The sequence below is a fragment of the Argiope bruennichi genome, chromosome 7 (genome assembly GCF_947563725.1).
Source record: "Argiope bruennichi chromosome 7, qqArgBrue1.1, whole genome shotgun sequence".
In the NCBI taxonomy this organism is placed as follows: Eukaryota; Metazoa; Arthropoda; class Arachnida; order Araneae; family Araneidae; genus Argiope; species Argiope bruennichi.
The window spans coordinates 49,412,561-49,430,752 of record NC_079157.1 but is presented as its reverse complement, the minus strand read 5'-3'; the positions used below and the strand labels follow the sequence as shown (position 1 = coordinate 49,430,752).

Sequence of the window (18,192 nt, the reverse complement as noted above, 5' to 3'; positions counted from 1 at the left end):
AATAAAAAAAATACGTGGGTCTAAAAGAAAAGGCAGCAAGAGGCGAAAAATAGCGATTTTTGAGCTAATATTTGAAGAAAAGCTTTAAAAAATATCTTACCTGTCATAATAAATAATTCATATTTAGAGTACGTATTAAAGACGTAGTATTTTCAAGTAATATAATAATAATGACAATGAATGAAATGTACTAAATTTGATAAATAGCAATAATTGTAATAAATAAACAGCATGACAGTTATTTAGTTATTCCTAATACTGTATTGCAAATAAATGTTATTATTTGGCTACCTTTTATTATATTAGTAGCACTTTGAATATAACGACTATGCAATAAGGCTTCGAGATAAATTGTATATTTCTAATCAAACTTTATCAGAGCTTTTTAATAATAGAGAAGTTATTATTTTGATGGAATACTTTGCCACGTAATATAAAACAACAAGATGGGAATTTATTAAATTAATTAAAAGAATTCAAAAATAGAAACGAATTTATATGATTTTAGGTTTGGATTTTGAAGCCATCAAAATAAATTCGAATTATTAGATGATATTTAAGTTAGATAAATAGGAAATTCAAGAGCCAACAGAAGGGTTTATTTTTTTTAACTATATTTTTATTGCATTGTTTATATTCTTTTTAAACCTATCTAATTTGAAACCTTTGTATTAAAATTAAAGAAAAAAATACTAGTATCAAACCCAAAAAGAAAAAGAGATTATAGATGATTATAAAATGAGCACCGAATCAAAGTCAAGCTCGTATTGACACGCAGGGAGATAAAAAAAAAATTACTTAGCAGGTAAATAACTACTGTGATAGCCATTTGAATTTGTTTTTTTTTTTTTTTTCAAATGGGTGATTTCTATTTTTATAGCGATGTGAGGGAAATAAGAAGATTGAATATTATAATGGTTTTAATGACACGACTTTAAGAAAATTTTTGCAGATCTTCACTGATCATGATCTCTAATACCCAAAATTTTCAAACAAAATGGATAAATATATTTCTATTTTTTTATGTAATCAAATAAATCCATAACTCATATTTGATGAATTAGTGCCTCATTCAGAGAAAAAGCTTTGCATTTAAAGTTTTTCTATGGCCTCAACTGTTTAGAAATTAATTGGTTGAAAAGTGATTTCGACTATTTTAGTAAGATCTGTATTACCATATTTAAATAAATAAATAAAAAAAAATGCTGGACTTACTTTTTTTCCTTAATTTTAATTTTTTTATTGAAGATGAAATAGAGCTTGAAGAAAATTCATTAAATACAAATAAAGGACCAGAAATATTTATTGGCCAATAATATTTAAAAAATGGCAGCGTTAGAAAATCCCAGAAATTACTTGTGCTGTAATTTGATTATGATTATTTATATGTGGAAAGAAAAATTATGGTAAATACTTATTTTGCCGTAAATGTTGAATTATTCGATATCAATGTCATAATCTATGGATGCTTCAATATGTAAAGTTTCATTGGTTTTGTCTGAGGATTGAAAGGAATTTGAAACTTAAGTGATAGGAAATCGTTCTTTGCCTTCCAACTTGTCGTGAGGGATTTTTTTCCCCATGAGCTATAATTTATCATATCAGATTATTTCTTTTTTAATTCTAGGTACTAACGATAGAATATAAATTACTATTGAAAATCTATTTTGACATTATTAAGAATTTTGGTACCGCCGTCGTGGCATAGGGGTAGCGCGTCTTTCTCGTGATCTGGCGTTCTGGGTTTGAGTCCCGGTTTGGGCATGGTTGTTCTTCATCTGCTCTATCTGTAATATGTCTGAATGTCCCCCTCCCCCTGTAAAAATGGGCTGTGCAAGCGAATGTGATACGTGAGTAGCTAAGACGTACTCTTGCACAACGGGGGTCGCGACTCTTGGCCCTTGTTGTCGCTACTAAAATAAGAGACGCTTCCTTGGCTTAAAATCGCTGACTTCGTCAGCGAGTTTGTCCATGGTAAGTGCCATTATAAACTACAACAGAATTTTGGTTTATTTGTCAAATAAATTTTATGTTTTAAAAATAAAATTTTAGTCCAAATAATCATTAAAAAATCGTCTTGGAAAAAATTATCATTATTGTGTCTAATCTATCTAGTTTTTATCAATATTTCACGCACTTTTCGAAATTTAACTTCATTATTACACAAATAACAATAACAGATATCATGTATCAATATTCCAACTCGCTTTTCTTTAAACACATTTAAACTGAGGGTCCTTCTATAAAAATTTTGAAAGAGATATGGGCAGAAATTGTATACAATATTAAATGAGGAAAATAATTTTAAAGATAGGAACATTAGATATTTATTCAGATTCAGATATCTAGTCAATGCTCCCTAGTAAGCTGAAGTCCGATAATGCCTCTGAGACGAATACCCCAAATGTTTTGAAGATTTTCTAGAGTAATTTATTAGTGAAGAGTTAAAACAATCTGACAAAATTCGTATTCCATATTTTCCTAAATCACGCAAACTGAGGAGAAAATATATAATTGCAATAAAGTACAAAAATTTATAACGCTCTTACTTCAGTTGATTCTTAAAGAAATTGTTATTTCCTTACCTTCATTTTATTATCTTTTACTCGTTTGTTGTTTTAAAGATTTTTAATACTTTGTCTAATGTCATATTATGGGTTTCAGAATATAATGAATTTGCTTAAATTTTACCTACAAGTCTGTTTTTACTTCCTCATATACGAAGACTAGAGAAAATATTGTAATTATCAAAAAAATCAAATTCGAGATTTTGACAAAATACCATGTTTTAGGTCTTTCTGAGTTCTAAAAGTACATTTTTGTCATTATGCTGTATATCCGCCTTTTTTTCTAATCTATGACAAAGTTAAATCAAATACGCTCTGAGCTAGACAGATGGAATTCGGTATACGTGTTTATACCAAATTTGCATATTTCTATCATATTTTGAGCAAGAACTGTTCAGGAGAAATATACCTGTCCGGCTATTCGAATATAATACAATAATCGCAAAACGGAGAGAGTTAAATGGATAAAATTCGAAACACAGATTTAAATCTGTAGTTTAATCTGTAAACTTATCAATTTTTGAGCAATAGCCAACAACAGATTTGATAAAAGTACGGATTGTCTGTTAGACTGTACTTTCAGAAACACATAAACTAGATAGCTCAAAAACGTAATGATTTAAATATATATCAAATTAGATATGTTAATTGTGATTACAAGTGTAGCTATGTTTCATATTTTTATTTCAATTTGTCTGGAAAAATGCTCCTAAAGCATAAATTCGATTTACGAATACTATTAATTGCATTCCATGGTTTAATGACTAAATGACTTGTCAAGGATCATACGATAGATTCCCCCCAAATGCTTATTTCACGCCAAAGGTTAATATTTCGTAACTATTGTACGCCAATGCTATACAAAGCGTTCTCTAGGATAACACCTTTATTAGAACGCTTTAAGTATACCACTTAATTTGGCTTGGTTCTCCTTCACGCCCTAGATTAGCACCATAATTATAAACTTCAGCTGTGATTGACCAATTACCGTGCTTTTTGACACATCTTGACCAAATCCGGCGCTTTTGATTATGGTCAGTGCTTTTTGAGAAAATTATTCACAGGAATGCAACTAGTAAATGGAACTAACTATCTAGGGAATTAAAACAATAAAGGGAAATAAGCGAAAACGAGAAATCACTAAGTTATAGATTATTTATAACTGAATGATTAATGAATAATAATTTTGAGTACGAACAGAAGATTCGATTTGGATTAAGGACATATTTTGCCACAAGTATATTGATACCCCTCATTTGACGTTTAATGACTTAGGGACATAAGTATAAAAATGACAGTTTTGGTTAAAATGCATAGGAGAGAACTCTAAAATTTGCTTTAATATTCAGTTTTTTCTATACAACAACTGTCGCATTACCACACTAGAAAAGCCGCAAGTTGTTGATCTCAGACACATTTCATACCATCACAAAACTCCTTGAAATCTCAGCCTTGCAGTTGCAGCCCGAAGAATGATTTCACGGAAAGAAAATGCTCTAAAAACAAGAACCTCCATCCAAAAATTCACAGTGGAATATTTCAAATTAAAATGTGGGGGGAGACGAATGCGAACTGCCCCAAGAATCCTGTTCTGGCACGTGCTTCTCATAGTCCAAGAGGGGGCGCTACTATCTTTCAGAATTCGACACATCTCGCCTCCCCCTGTCTTCTCGAGGGCGATAAATCAGACCAGGCTCCTCAGCATCCGCACCTGTCGAGGCGAAGGCAAATTACTTTTGCGGCTCCGTCGCGCGTTTTAATTGCGTGAGTGGAGAGCACCGGAGATGCTCCTTCGCGTCTCTTTTGTTTCTATGCAAAATATGATTGCGAATGTGTGAGTGCATTAGCTAGATTGCCGTTGGTGGGCATATGGCACAAAACAGGAAAAAATTGTTGCCATTCTTGTTAAATTAATACATATAAAAAATGGAATCTTAATGTATACAAGCCACCTTTGGCAACCAGTTTTTCTGCCCAGATGCATGACTTTTTCGGCTGTTAAATAATGAATAGAAAATGCACTTTTTATAATATCACCTTATTATTTGATTGAAAAAACATGAATTCATTTGAATTAGTTTGCTGCATATTTAGAATTACAAATTATGAAATAAAAGCGGAAATGAAAATCCTACTGCAGAGTTGATGATTGGCAAGAGCATGCGATTGAATATTTTAAGAGATGAGTTTGTATTTGATCCTAATAATTAAAAACATTGTTACAGATATTTATCAAGTTAAATTTTAAAAATATTATTAAAATGAAAGAAAAATGGTAGGAAATGGAACTGATAACATTAAAAAAATAATTTCTTGAGTCTTCTGATAATTAAATGACAATTTTTATAAGATATTGTTTTGAAAGATAAGAACATCAATTTCCGTAGGCAAGTCATAGCATTTATTCATCAGAAGGCGGTTAAACTTATTTCTGCGCTCGAATAAATTTTCTGTTTGAACAATGTTTCTTTATTTCTTTTATATCTTCTTTCCGTTAATAGAATAGATTTTTTTACTGGCAAGTTGAATCTTCCCCAGGATATTTCTAATCAGATTTAGCAGCTCCGTTCGAAGCATTGAATGCAGCTATAAGAACGCTCAATGAAGTTTGAAATGTGTGCGATGGTTTGTTTTCATTTGATTGTTGCCATTCAAAGGGCGATTTCTATGCTACGTATAACAGCATTATATAGAATCAGTAGAATTTGAGACATTCGAAAGTTTTTAATTTAAAAGTTTGTTAATTAGTTGAGTTTCTTAATTACGGATTTTTTTTATCTATAAATCGCATTTATTTGGTATTTTCTCCATAATTCACTTTTATTTGGAATTAAAATCAAAAGTTGTAAAATACTTATTTTTGTATTATTTTTGTTTGTTAAATATTTAAGATAAGTATTTGAAATTTAATTTAAAGTTCGTTAAGTATTTAAAGTAATGGAATTTAAAATAATTTGTTAATTTTAATAATGGAGTTCTATATCGATGCATCTTCAATTGCATTGCATCTTCACTATTAATTCTCAGTTTGTTTTATCACTCTTATTAATTAGATTTAATTTAAACGCATTAATACTTTGCGTTCTTACTGACAGTAAAAAAGAATATTTTTTTTAAAAAAATCATTTGATTTATGCAAGGACTTTATTGCCGTACAATGTATTAAACAAGAAGAAAACAATTGCCGTTATTAAAATCTTTAAGCACAAATATGAACAATACAATTTATTTTGATTTTTATTATTTAACAGTTAATGTTTAACTTCATAACACTATGTTTTAATACGTTGTGATAGGTATAATTTGTAAATCTTCTCTTCCGATTTAGATGTTCTGTAAATTATTTTGGGTTGGTAAGTGAAGCTTTTAAGAGTTTTAAATAAATAATATTTAACTGTTATATTCAAACTACTATTTACATTTCGTTTATGAACATATTGAGCATATATGTGTGAGACTGGTATTTTGAATTTTAGAGCCATGTCGCATTGAACTGAGCGACATTATAATGTATTTTATGCGGATGTCTGTTTAATGGCCCATAAGGAAACAGCTTTTAAACATGGTTTTCGCAGATATAAAATAATAAAATGCGTGCGTGACATCAAAATAAGCTAAAAACTGATAAAACTAAAACAAATTAACTTTCATCCGCAGCATATTTGATACCAAATAAATACAAATTACGAAAAAAAAAAAAAAACCCTCGTATATTTTTTTTTATTTGTAGTTATTATATTAACTTGTATTCGAACAGTCAGACAGACTTCCTCTGGGATTGTTCGAATTCATTCGATACAAACCTGCGAATCTGGTCTTAAATCCCTACACCAAATTTCATCCTTCTAGCTCAAAACGTTTTTAATTGATCTTTTCCAAAGATAAATAAAGACATTAATTCATATAAAGACATGAAATAAAGACATGACAATAAAGTCATGAATTTAGGAAGTCTATTTTTTTTGTTCGAATTACAATACTTTCTCTATACTTCGCATATAAAGAAGTAAAAAACATCGATTTTGCCTCATAATAATTCACTATGAATAGAATTTTAAACGAAATATCTATTCCAGAAAATGAATGAACCATGATTTATATTGTTTGATTAATTAGTGTATTGTTTTATATCTTCTGAGAATAAAAATGTATTCAACTTTTATCATCATGATTGTCATTTTTCTTCATCAAAGGGGTAAGATGACATTTTTGCATTATCCTTTTTAAAAAGCAAAATAATATTTATTGTATTAAAATAAAAAGAAATTATCCAAGTAGAATAATAGGAAGATACAATACAAGAAAGCGATATATATATATATAAAAAATACCACAAGAAATGAATATATTAAAAATGAGCAACTATCAACATTGCCATCTTGTCCTTGTCTTCCCTATCAATGGAAAAGGAATGAAAAATGACGTGAAGTATTTAAATGATTTTACAAACAGCCTGTTTCTCCTAAGTAAATGACTCTTACGAATAACTTGACAAGACGCGTTTTTACTGCAGACCGAGGAAAACACGCGGAACTTTAATTGTTGACACCGTATACTTTAATGGGCGAAAACTCTGCCTTCAGGGTTAATTTAGTGGCTGCGCACTGCGAGAGCCATTCTCTTCATCCTCCACGATCCACTAGAACTTACTAAGATTAGCCATCTTCGTGCTCTGTGCCGCGGATTCCTTTTGTCTTGCACGCCTATTGTCTGCCCGCATTCATCATCCGCTTGTGTCTCAATAAGAAGCTTTTGGACATTCCTTTTGCCGCTCCGAAATAGAACCATTTCGAGTGGGGTGTAAGAGCTATTTTGATGCGAGCCTCATTTCCGATTAATGAATCGCGTCGGAACAATGACCGCGCATGCAAAGTACCCCGCCAATCATCTGCCAACTCTGCGACGACAGACAAATAGACTGTCTTCAGTGCGAAATTACTTTTCTTCCAAAGAATTCTAACTGCGCCCCGCAAAACACTTTGTTCTTTGTGTCTGAAATTCAATGACATTCGCCGCGACGCAGACCATACACTTTACGGTTCGATAAGATTTTTAACACAATTAACTTTCATCAATTTCATTTCTAATCGTATTTCTTTCGAATAAATATTCTTTCATTATATTTTTGGTTCAGGGACAAAACATTAGTTCTATTCATAATCTGCGGTTTAATTATATAAATGTTTCTTTAACCATACATTTAGCGAATTATCTCTCTCTACTAGTAATAAAAATGAATGCGCGTGTGTGTGGGTGCTCTGCAGAGTGTACCGTTTTCCTTATAGCTACCATACTTAGTAAATATATACTTTCTAGGGCGGAAAATGTGCAGCTTGGGGAGATTTTTTTTGAAATTCTAATTAAAATTTTAATTAATGAAAAATTAAATTACATTTTCATATTTTCTAGCCATAACCTTCCAAAATATTACAATACAATAACAATTTTTTTTTGTCATTATTTCGTCATCTTAAAGTTTAAAAAATTATCTTTTTAATGGTACTAACTTGATGGTCGGGAAGTTTGAATTATGGCATTTTTTTAAAGATATTTTTTTACTTATTTTTCGACAAAAAGTTGCATTGACGCTCAGAAATCGTTTTCATTGCTCCATCAATTATTGAATCGTGTTTCATTCCAAATATTTTATTGTTGAAAGCTAGAGAAGAAGGTCGAATAAAAAGAAAAATGGTTATAATATTACGAAATACATTAGAAAGTTCATGTAATCAAAGAATGGAGCATATGCAGGGCATTTGAAATCACACGGCTTTATTCCCCGACACTTCGGCAAAATCTTAAACTTGAAATCGTTATATCTAAATGATTTAACTGAAATTAAATATAACTAATATCCTAATAAACCTACCGGTTGCCAAAGGCGATTAGTTAATTATAAACTTAGTGCATTCTTTATATTTATTCCCGGGCAATTTTCATGCATGTGTATTTTATATTAAAGGCAGTTTATAATAACTTGGCTGAGGGGAAATAAGAAGCACATTGACTGGCTACATATTTAATGTTATGATAGAAAATTTTTACAATTAGTTAGTTAATTAACTAGTTAGAAAATTAAAAAAAATGGAAATAAAATTAGCAAACAAAAATTAACAACATTAGCAAACATTATGCAATATGATTGAACACTGCTGGATCGATCATTTGAATATGGAAATTTTTTTAATGATAACAATGTTTTTTTTTTGTTTTTTTTACGGATTTTTGAAATTGTGTATTGTTTAAATATATGCTTCAGAATAATTCTTAAAAAGATCGTTTCCATGTATCTTATATGCCATAAAAATTTTCCAAAATTCTTTCTTTGTTAATACACAAAATGTGAACCAATACGATAGAGAGCATTTTAAACTTAACTTCTTACACATTATTTTACTTCCCCATGTCGAACTTTCAACCTAAAAAAAATGTATTTTCAGATCTTTTTTATTATTATTATTATTTTTACTGGAGGAATCGTATTCAATTCGTGAATATTTTTTTACACGAAGACTATGTAAACTTAGATCTTCTTTGCCTAAAATGCATTACATAAATCAAATTTCGAAATGAAAACTACAGCTAAAAATAATAGAATAACAATAATCACTATTTATTTGAAGGAAGTACAAATTTCTCTAAATAAATGGATTTTATATATCTTATCGAAGTATTTAAATATTTCATTAATATTCATTCATTGTCATATGGACTGATAAAAGGCGTTTAAAAATTAATTTACAAGATTTTCATAAGAAATATACACATTAAAAATAATTACGTAAAATATCTAGTTGAAATATTTGCTATCAACAGAAGTATCACTAAATTACTAAACACTTTTAGAACGGATATAGCTAGACAATAAGAACACACACACATAATTTTACACACAATATTACAACTTAGGCAATCTGTTATGCAGTGGATTGTTGTTCTTTCGGTTCGATTTTTGGAGACAAAAGTGCAGTTAACACTTAGGTATAATTTTCAATAATGATTCTGAAATCCATGAAATTGTATTTTACTTCTAATTGTATTAAGATATCCGTTTGCATTTTAAATCTACTATATATATGTTTTACAAGTACGACTATAAATATTTTATCATATTTTAACGTTACGGTCATATGCGTTAACAGCAGAAATATTCGGAAAAATAAGTAGGAATTATGAAAATTGCTGAACTTTTTAATATTTATATTTAAAGGATGCTAACTCAATCTACAATACTTCGAAACTCTTCCATTTTAATATAAATAAAAGCCCTTGTGCCATATTTATGTATGCTTCACATTTCTTCCTTATTAAGTGGGTAGAATTTAGCTACATTTTGCATGGACATGAGAAAGATTAATGTCACATTTTCAAAGTGCAAAAATTAATTTAACATTGAATTTAGAAATTAACAAAAAGTTTGTCTTTTTTACACATTGGGCTTCTATATCACGATTTATTTCTTTTTATTTTAATACATCTTTTAGCGGAGCTGTTATTAATCTTAAAGTAGAGATTTAACCATGTTTAAAACTAAGATTAAATAAATCGCGACGAATCAAACGAAGCGAACATTTCTTATTCATCAGCATTTGCGAACAAAAGTTGTTATACTAACACAACAACATTTTAGAGAAATAGAGAAAATTTATGATTTATAGAGAAAATTAACTATCAGTTGTTTTTAAAAATCTGTTTCAATGGATGTTTTAATTTTAATAAAAAGCAGACGATAAATATTTTCTATGATAAAACAATTTTGTTCATTAAAATACTTTATATAAAAATAATGCAGATATATAGGATAGTGCACGGAGTTTTTGAACTCGATGGTTCTAAACTTTCAAGCACATAATTTCCGAGAGCATAATATTCCGAAGATTTTAATCCCGAGCAATATCGGGTATATCAGCAAATATTATCTAAAATTATCCAACATTATATATTTGATTAGTCCATTCGACATTTAAAATGGGATCTAGAACTACACATTGTAGTTTTATCGCTTTATTCACATATTTCACCAAAATTTCGCAATCCATTCAGCGAACAGCCAGGGTGTAGAAAATCGGACGTCTCGCCGGAACAATGAACGGGAGTCATGGAAGCGGAATACTCGATGACATGCTTCCATTTGTCAAAACGCAGCTCCTCCTCAACGCCAACTTTCATATCCTAAACTTAGACACACAATGCTCATTTTCATGTGTCTATTATTAGAGAAATCGGTTTTCTACCTCGCATGGATGCGGGGAGGCATTTCGGCAACGCTCGAGCCCAGGAATTTCGGTGACGTTCGAAAATATCGGCTTATTAATTAAAGGTTGAATATGCACGATTTCGATCTCACTCACTCTTGCAAATCATGGAGTTCAATTTCAATAATTAATGTGTTTTATAGATGAGTCGAAAGACTGATAACGAAATGCAATATCATCATGATATCAAAGTTTCATTTAACGCTTTAAAATTTGAAGGTATTTTTTAATATTACCACAAAAATCTTAATGAAAGCGTCCATTGTAAAACCGATACCGTTGCTATTTATTTTCTTCTACAACAAGTTTAGAGAAAATATTGTAATCTTCACAAATTTTCGAGCTCAAGATTTTGAAGAATTCCACCTCAATATGAGCTCAGAATTTGAAAAAATTCTGGCTGTGAATACGAAGATTCAAAAACGCTTAAAACTAGACGGATTAAATCTGATATATAGATTTAACAACAGATTTTGATGTCTTTCAAATTTTGAATTAAATTCGTTCTCAGAAAGTTTTCAGTTCGGTTGACCAAGTAAGTGAACACGATAAGTATAAGATGTAAGAAGCTAGATAAATAAAATTTGATACACAAATTCAGCATTTAAAGTGTAAATTTGTATCAAATTTGGAACCAAATCAGTCAGAGGGTGATCGCTTGTCGGTCTGTACTTTCACATGCATGTAAACTCAATTTCTCATAAAGGCAATGATTTAATGAAATTCTCATTTGATCTCGTGACTGCAGGCGTCGTTCCAAGTCAAATTTCAGTTTCAATCAATCGGATCTCAAAAAGATGTCATATTCTCACACTATATTTAGTAAACATTTTAGATTTGCTCCAAAGATCCATATTTAGTAACCATTTTTCATTAGCCATGCAAAGCAATCGAGGCCTAATCCTAGATTGGGAATTTTATGCAGGGGGGAGGGAAGAAGGATAGGATCTTTATTGGAGACTATGCAAGAAAGTTTAGGGGAGACATATACGCTTATGAATTATTGTGTCTTCATGCACACAAAAGTACAGACCGACAGACGTTCAAACCTTTGACAGATCTACATTTTAGATGTTATATATGTATATTAAATATCAATTATCTAACTCTTTATGTTTGGAAGTTTTCGAGCTCATTTCTGATGAACACCCATATTAATTTTATCCATATAGATGATATCATTTTAGATCTATCGCGTTTACATACAAACAAACATAATGGCAAAAAATATGCTTTTCGATCTTTGGGGAATAAATCATCTTTAGATTGAATTCAAATTTTTTTGACGATTTCAATACTTTCTCTGTTTTTTGTATAGGGAAAATTATTATAAATTATTTTATATTTATTTATAAATTATTAATATTTAAATTATTACTTATAAAAAATGTTTTTGGATTGAGTCTAAAACAAATATCTGAGTCAAGCAATGCATAAATTTCATCGTATAATGTAATATGATAATGCATATATTATATTACAGTACAAAAAAAATTAAGATAGCAAAATTACAAAGCGAAAAAATACGGAATATTTTTCAAACAAAACGGCTGTTATTGAATAAAAAATTGCTAAAAATTATCTATATTGATATAAAGCTCAATGTGTGTGTGTTGGCGCTCTACAGGCCAGGCCATTTCACCTATAGCTGCCAAATTTAGTACATGTATACCTTAGAGGTTGGGCATGTGCACCTGGGGTCCCTTTTCTTGAATTTTTAATTAGAATTTTAATTATTAATTCAAAACTAACTTTCCCGCCAAAAAAATCTTCTATTTTCCCCACCGCCAAATGAGTAAGGCTTCAGTTTTTTTTCCCAACAGTAATGAGGCTAGGGTTAACATTTTTCGGCCGATTATTTCAAACGATTCTGTTTATTTTATTAATGTTTTATGCATTTAAAATTAAATATTGTTAATGAATCGATCTTTCAGATTCATTCTGAAGTACTTTTGAATTAAAATAAAACAGAATAAAGGATATTAAAAATTTCGAATCTGCATAGCGTTACCCCAACTGGCGTAGAAAAATTCACTTATTTGAGTTACCTTAACTGGCGTTGAAAATTCACGCATGCGCATTGTGTTTCTGATTGTTGACAATATTATCAACGGATGATTCTTGATTTAAATTATTTTTAGATTAGTTGCATGCTTTTATAATTAAATTGTATTTATGTTAGTTATATTTTTTTTGTATATGCTTATAGTTTTAAGTACATCGTTTTTTAAGTAGATTTTATAAACCTGTTTTCGACCAATTATTTTAAACATTTCATTTTATTTTCTTATTGTTTGATGCATTTAAAATTAAACATTGTTAATGAATCGATCTGTTTATGATGAATCTGTGAAAATTTTCTTGACAAATTCTTGAGATATTACATAAATTAAGAAAGCCATTCTTTAGTGCCCATAAAGTTTAAACGCTCAGTGACTCTGTTATCGATAATCATATTATAAAAAAATGCTTTGTTTCAGTAAAAAATACTATTATATTAATTGCAGATTAATTCTTTCCACTTTAATTTAAAGCATAAATTCTACTTGAGCTAACAGAAAATTAGAGAGATACATATTACGTTATGACTGAAGGCCTTTATAATATTATAAGTGAATTATATGACTTCAAAATTTGAAGTTTTTAAATATTTTGATGAAGAATCTATTAAAGTAGGAATTGCGTAAGATATTTAATTATTAACATTTAAACGAACATTAAGATTGGCGAACCAGCTGGTCGCCAAAGGCGGCTAGTAATTAATAAAACAGAAGAAAAATAACTTTATTAATGCCTGCATTAGACAATGTTAAATAAGATCAAGCGTGATCCTCTAGTTTTGAAAAACATTTCCGACTTCAAGACACTCTCAGTGGCAATCCGATAAAATCGCTTTTTTTTGCTTAAACCCGTGACACAGCATTGCAGGCAACATGGGAGGTAAACTAAGGAAAGAGAGGGAAGATAACGAAGCCAGCACGAATGTTCTTGAATACTAAGTGTGCTGAATTTTTTTAATATAACTTCTTTTAATATATAATTAGTGAATAGGAAGATGAGTTTAAAAATTTTGTAGCAATGTGTATGCATTGTAAGTTGTTACTTTTCAGAATTTCTGGTACAAATTTATATTTTTTTAATGTATTTGTTACTTTTTATGCATATGAGAATTTAAAACGTTTTGAGGTCTTTTTACAAAATTTTCTTGTATACTTTTACGTCAAATGTCTTTTTTAGACGTTTTTGTATTACTTCAGATGTTCCAACCAATTGAAATCAAAATTTGGCATATTTGTAGTCACAAAATTACATACGAAATCTCATTTATTGTCATTGAGTTTTTAAATTATTACGCTTGCAAGCAAGTGATAGTATAGAGATGGACGGTTAATCCTTTGATAGATTTGGTTCAAAGTTTAATATGACTATCTTTTAAATGCTAAACCTATGTACAGATAAACAGAGAGACTTCGTCTGAATGATTTGGTTTCAAAATTTGGCATAAATCTATAAATTAATGTATTATGTAATATCTTAGACTTCACGAGAATTCCCTTTTTGAAGTTACCTTTATATCTAAATTTTTATTTATCATTAATATTGAATTCTTTTAAATATTTTGAGATGTGTCAAAACTCCCTTTTTAAATTTAAAAGCTTTATTATAGAACCACACATTATTTAATTGTTAATTAATAAAAAATAAATATATTAATTCAAAACGTTTTAAAATAAAACGATGAACTACTCTTTAAAAAGATTGATTTCGAAGCAATGTAATTTCTACAAAATAATTTTGTATTAAAGAACTAACTGATACCCGGAGCGTTGCTGTCGCAGAAGAAATAATTTTGGAAGTATCATTTGAAATTTAAAATGGATGTCTTGTTTACTTAGGTATGATGAAAAGAATGATATTTCTTATCGGCAATGAATACATTCATTGAAATTTAATGATATATAAAGGAGAAGTACAAATAATGTTTATTATATTTTTTTTACTTTATTGATCAAGTGCTTTAGGGAAGACAGTTTTTTGTTTTTGTTTTTTTCGTCTTCAGCCCAAAAAAAAAAAAAAAAATTAGGTATCTAATTCGGAAGCATCCAACATACAACTGGCCATGTGAAAAAAATGGATTTTGTAGGTTCAATTTGCACACTTGAAGTGATTGACCTTTCGCCTTGTTGGTGGTCATCGAGAATGCAAATCGAATGAGGAATTTCAGCTGTTTGAAATCAAAAGGTATGCCGGTGGGAATAATGGGAATGCGTGGAATGAGCACATCTTCTCAAATCGACTTTCCGTTAAGAATAGTTGCCTCGCTTCTTGTTGAATATTTGTCTTGTGATTCTGATGTGTTTGATCAGGTAGCATATAAAGTTGCCTTTCGATTCTTGACGCATGTTGATCTTGGGATTCTGAAGCACATGAATTTGCAATTCGTAAACCATCTGCTTCATTGCTCGCTTGTCGTTCCTCTTTGTTTGAGAAGCTCGAATTGGCTTATTTCTACGTGTTGCTCTGGCAGATCTACTAAGTGACGAATGTTTAGAAGGCATATTTTTTAACGAAGCAATCAATACGATATACTCTTGAATAACCGAAATATCGTTTGTCGATTCACTGAATAGATAGAAAAATTACTGTTTGCACTGGAAAATTTCCATTATATATAACTTATCTTGATCGGCACAGATAATAATAATTCTATTTTGTATGGATGAGAGAAATTCTGAATAATATGTGCGGTTTGCCACGGACAAAATATTGAGCACACTGAATGACAACATCCTGTGTAGATGACTATTCAAGAAGAAATAAATTAGCGCTTGCACTAAATATTTTCCTTTCATTCACATTGATTGGCATCAATCATAATTTTAGTCTGTTTGATATTAGTCCGATTAACTCCGAATGACATTTGCTGTTTACTGTTAATTTTTTTTGTCAAATGTCAATTTTAAAACATATAACCTTCGCGCAAGTGCAAGTAATAAATTGAGCAAGTTTCATAGTAATCGGTTGAACGGTACGGTAGCACATAACGTACGAATTCATTTTTATATATTAGATCATTTAAGTTCTCTCCCCCCCCCCTTTTTTTAAAAAAAAAGAAGAAAGAAAGCATGTTATTAGTAGTAAAGTAGATTGAGAATCTTTGAGAAAGAAAAGTTCTTCTTTTGCAAGATTGTAGAACTTTCCATTTTTTAAATGCAAGTAATTCAGTTTCATTCCAGACAAATACGGAATAAAAAGTCAAAAATTTAGAAAAAAAAAATCCTTAAAAATCATTATATTAGCAAGTATCAAATAATTTGAGTTAAAATTCTTTTAGTTAATTATTGCGCCTGATTTTATCTTGGATTTTTGAAATAGTGTTTAGAAAATTACCTTATCAATAAGACTCCTACCTCTCCCTTATCATCTTCATCTCTATCTACAATGCGCGTATTCTACATTTATTTCTGACTCGAGGTCCCTTTGAAACCATAACTATTATAAAACATTATTGATTTTAAATCGGTTACATATTAATATCAATAATATTATGCATTTCAATTGTAACTGAAATTCGAAACTTTCACTCTCCATTATAGAAATATGGTGAATAACATCTCTCATATTCAGAGGATGAAAATACTTTAAAATTCAGAATCCAGATCTGGAATGAAAATCGTCAACCATCGGCCACCGTGAATCGACCACCTTGAAAGAGAAAAAAAAAAGCAATTCTAAGAACATTTTGTAGCTCAACGACTCTCATGATATTAAAATTTTTTTGCAAAGTTTGTCACGAATTGATTAAGAAAACGTCGCACGTTTTTGAAACGCTGATAGAAAATTTTTATACATAATTTTAATTTTACTGCATATCATTGTAGTGATGCTGTTTTAGAAACCAGTTGTTCCTTAAATAAGTATTATATAAAATGCTACAAAATGAAAGTGCATAGAATTTGATTTCAGTGTGATAAATATAGATGTGGGAAAAGTATGATAAAGGCTATGCATGTGAAAAAATATAATATTGAACAAGAAAACATATTTTAATTAGAATACTGTCTTTTTTTATTGGTGGTTGTTGGTTATGAAACCTTATTTTTTATTTATGAAAACGAAGCTTTCTTGTCATAATGATAATACAATTGCTTCGCAAATTTTTCGCGGATTAATTTTTTTTTTAAATAAAAGAAGCCATTTTTTTTACAGCATTTTTCTTAGCTACTTTAAATCGGAGGGAAATGTGACAAAATGGCTCTTACAAACAAAATAGGTATATAAAAACTAAGGTAATATTAAAATAAGTGGCTATTTAAAAAGTCATTCTGCAAAAATATCAAATATTTTTTAAGTAATACTCTTAAATTCTGAAAAATGCTTGTCTCAAAACCATTTGAATTTTGCTTTTAAGTTATTTTTTGTATGGTTGGTGAATTACATTGATTTTTATGTATGCATATACACATGTTAATACTATTTTTTTTTTCTAATTTTAAATACTGGTCGAATTTTCTCGCGAAAAGCTTTATAAATTAAAATTCAGTGCGCGAGTTTTGTTCAAATTTGACATAATAATTTATCAATGCATTCTGCAGTTTCTGAAGGGAGAAAAAGCAATCGGCTCAATGAGAAATATTCTATAGTTGTTTTAATGCTTCATAATTGGAAATTAAATGTTATTTATCAATCGAACTTCAATATATGAAAATTGGATTGAAATTCAGCTTATTTTTTAGCTTAGAAACAAAATAATTTATTTCTTATCTGCAGGAATTTGAACAAATTACTTCATAAACTTCTGAACTGGAAGTATTTTTATTATATATCTTTCTTGCAAAACACACACACTTTTTTTTCAGTTTCTAAAAAAGGTTTGGTATTTAACTGATATATTTTGATTTCACAGGCGTCTTTACAATCTCTTTTATGCAAAAGTTAAAAAATGTAACAAGTTTACATTTTTAAAAATAAATTCATCCTGAATATAGTCATATATCTCAAGACAATAATTTTCCAAAAACAAAGGAATGACGAAGAGAAAATTCTGAGTTTATAACATTATCAACATTTAGCCCTATCTTTGATAATAGCGTCTCGTCCACCGTTCCTACAGAGCTGCAGTATTTTCAGTAAATATGTCAAAGCTGCATTTTTTGAGAAAGATGTCACTGATGACTATAATGAATTAAACATGTGATTATTTTTTCACTTTGTAAGAGAATAACCACTTTTAACCATATCCTATAACGGCAGCTTGATATTCTGTAACAGCTCTAAAAAACTATTGCCGTTAAGTAAAATTTCATCTCATATCTGCAGGACATTTACATTTATTTTTCAACAGCAACTTTTAACTGCCATAAAAATCA

General features: G+C 29.5%; 1 protein-coding gene across 3 annotated transcripts in view; it reads left to right on the top strand.

Moving 5' to 3' along the window:
• LOC129976442 (transcription cofactor vestigial-like protein 2) overlaps positions 1-18,192 on the top strand; it is a 110,821-nt gene that overhangs the window by 40,426 nt on the left and 52,203 nt on the right. The window lies entirely within an intron of this gene.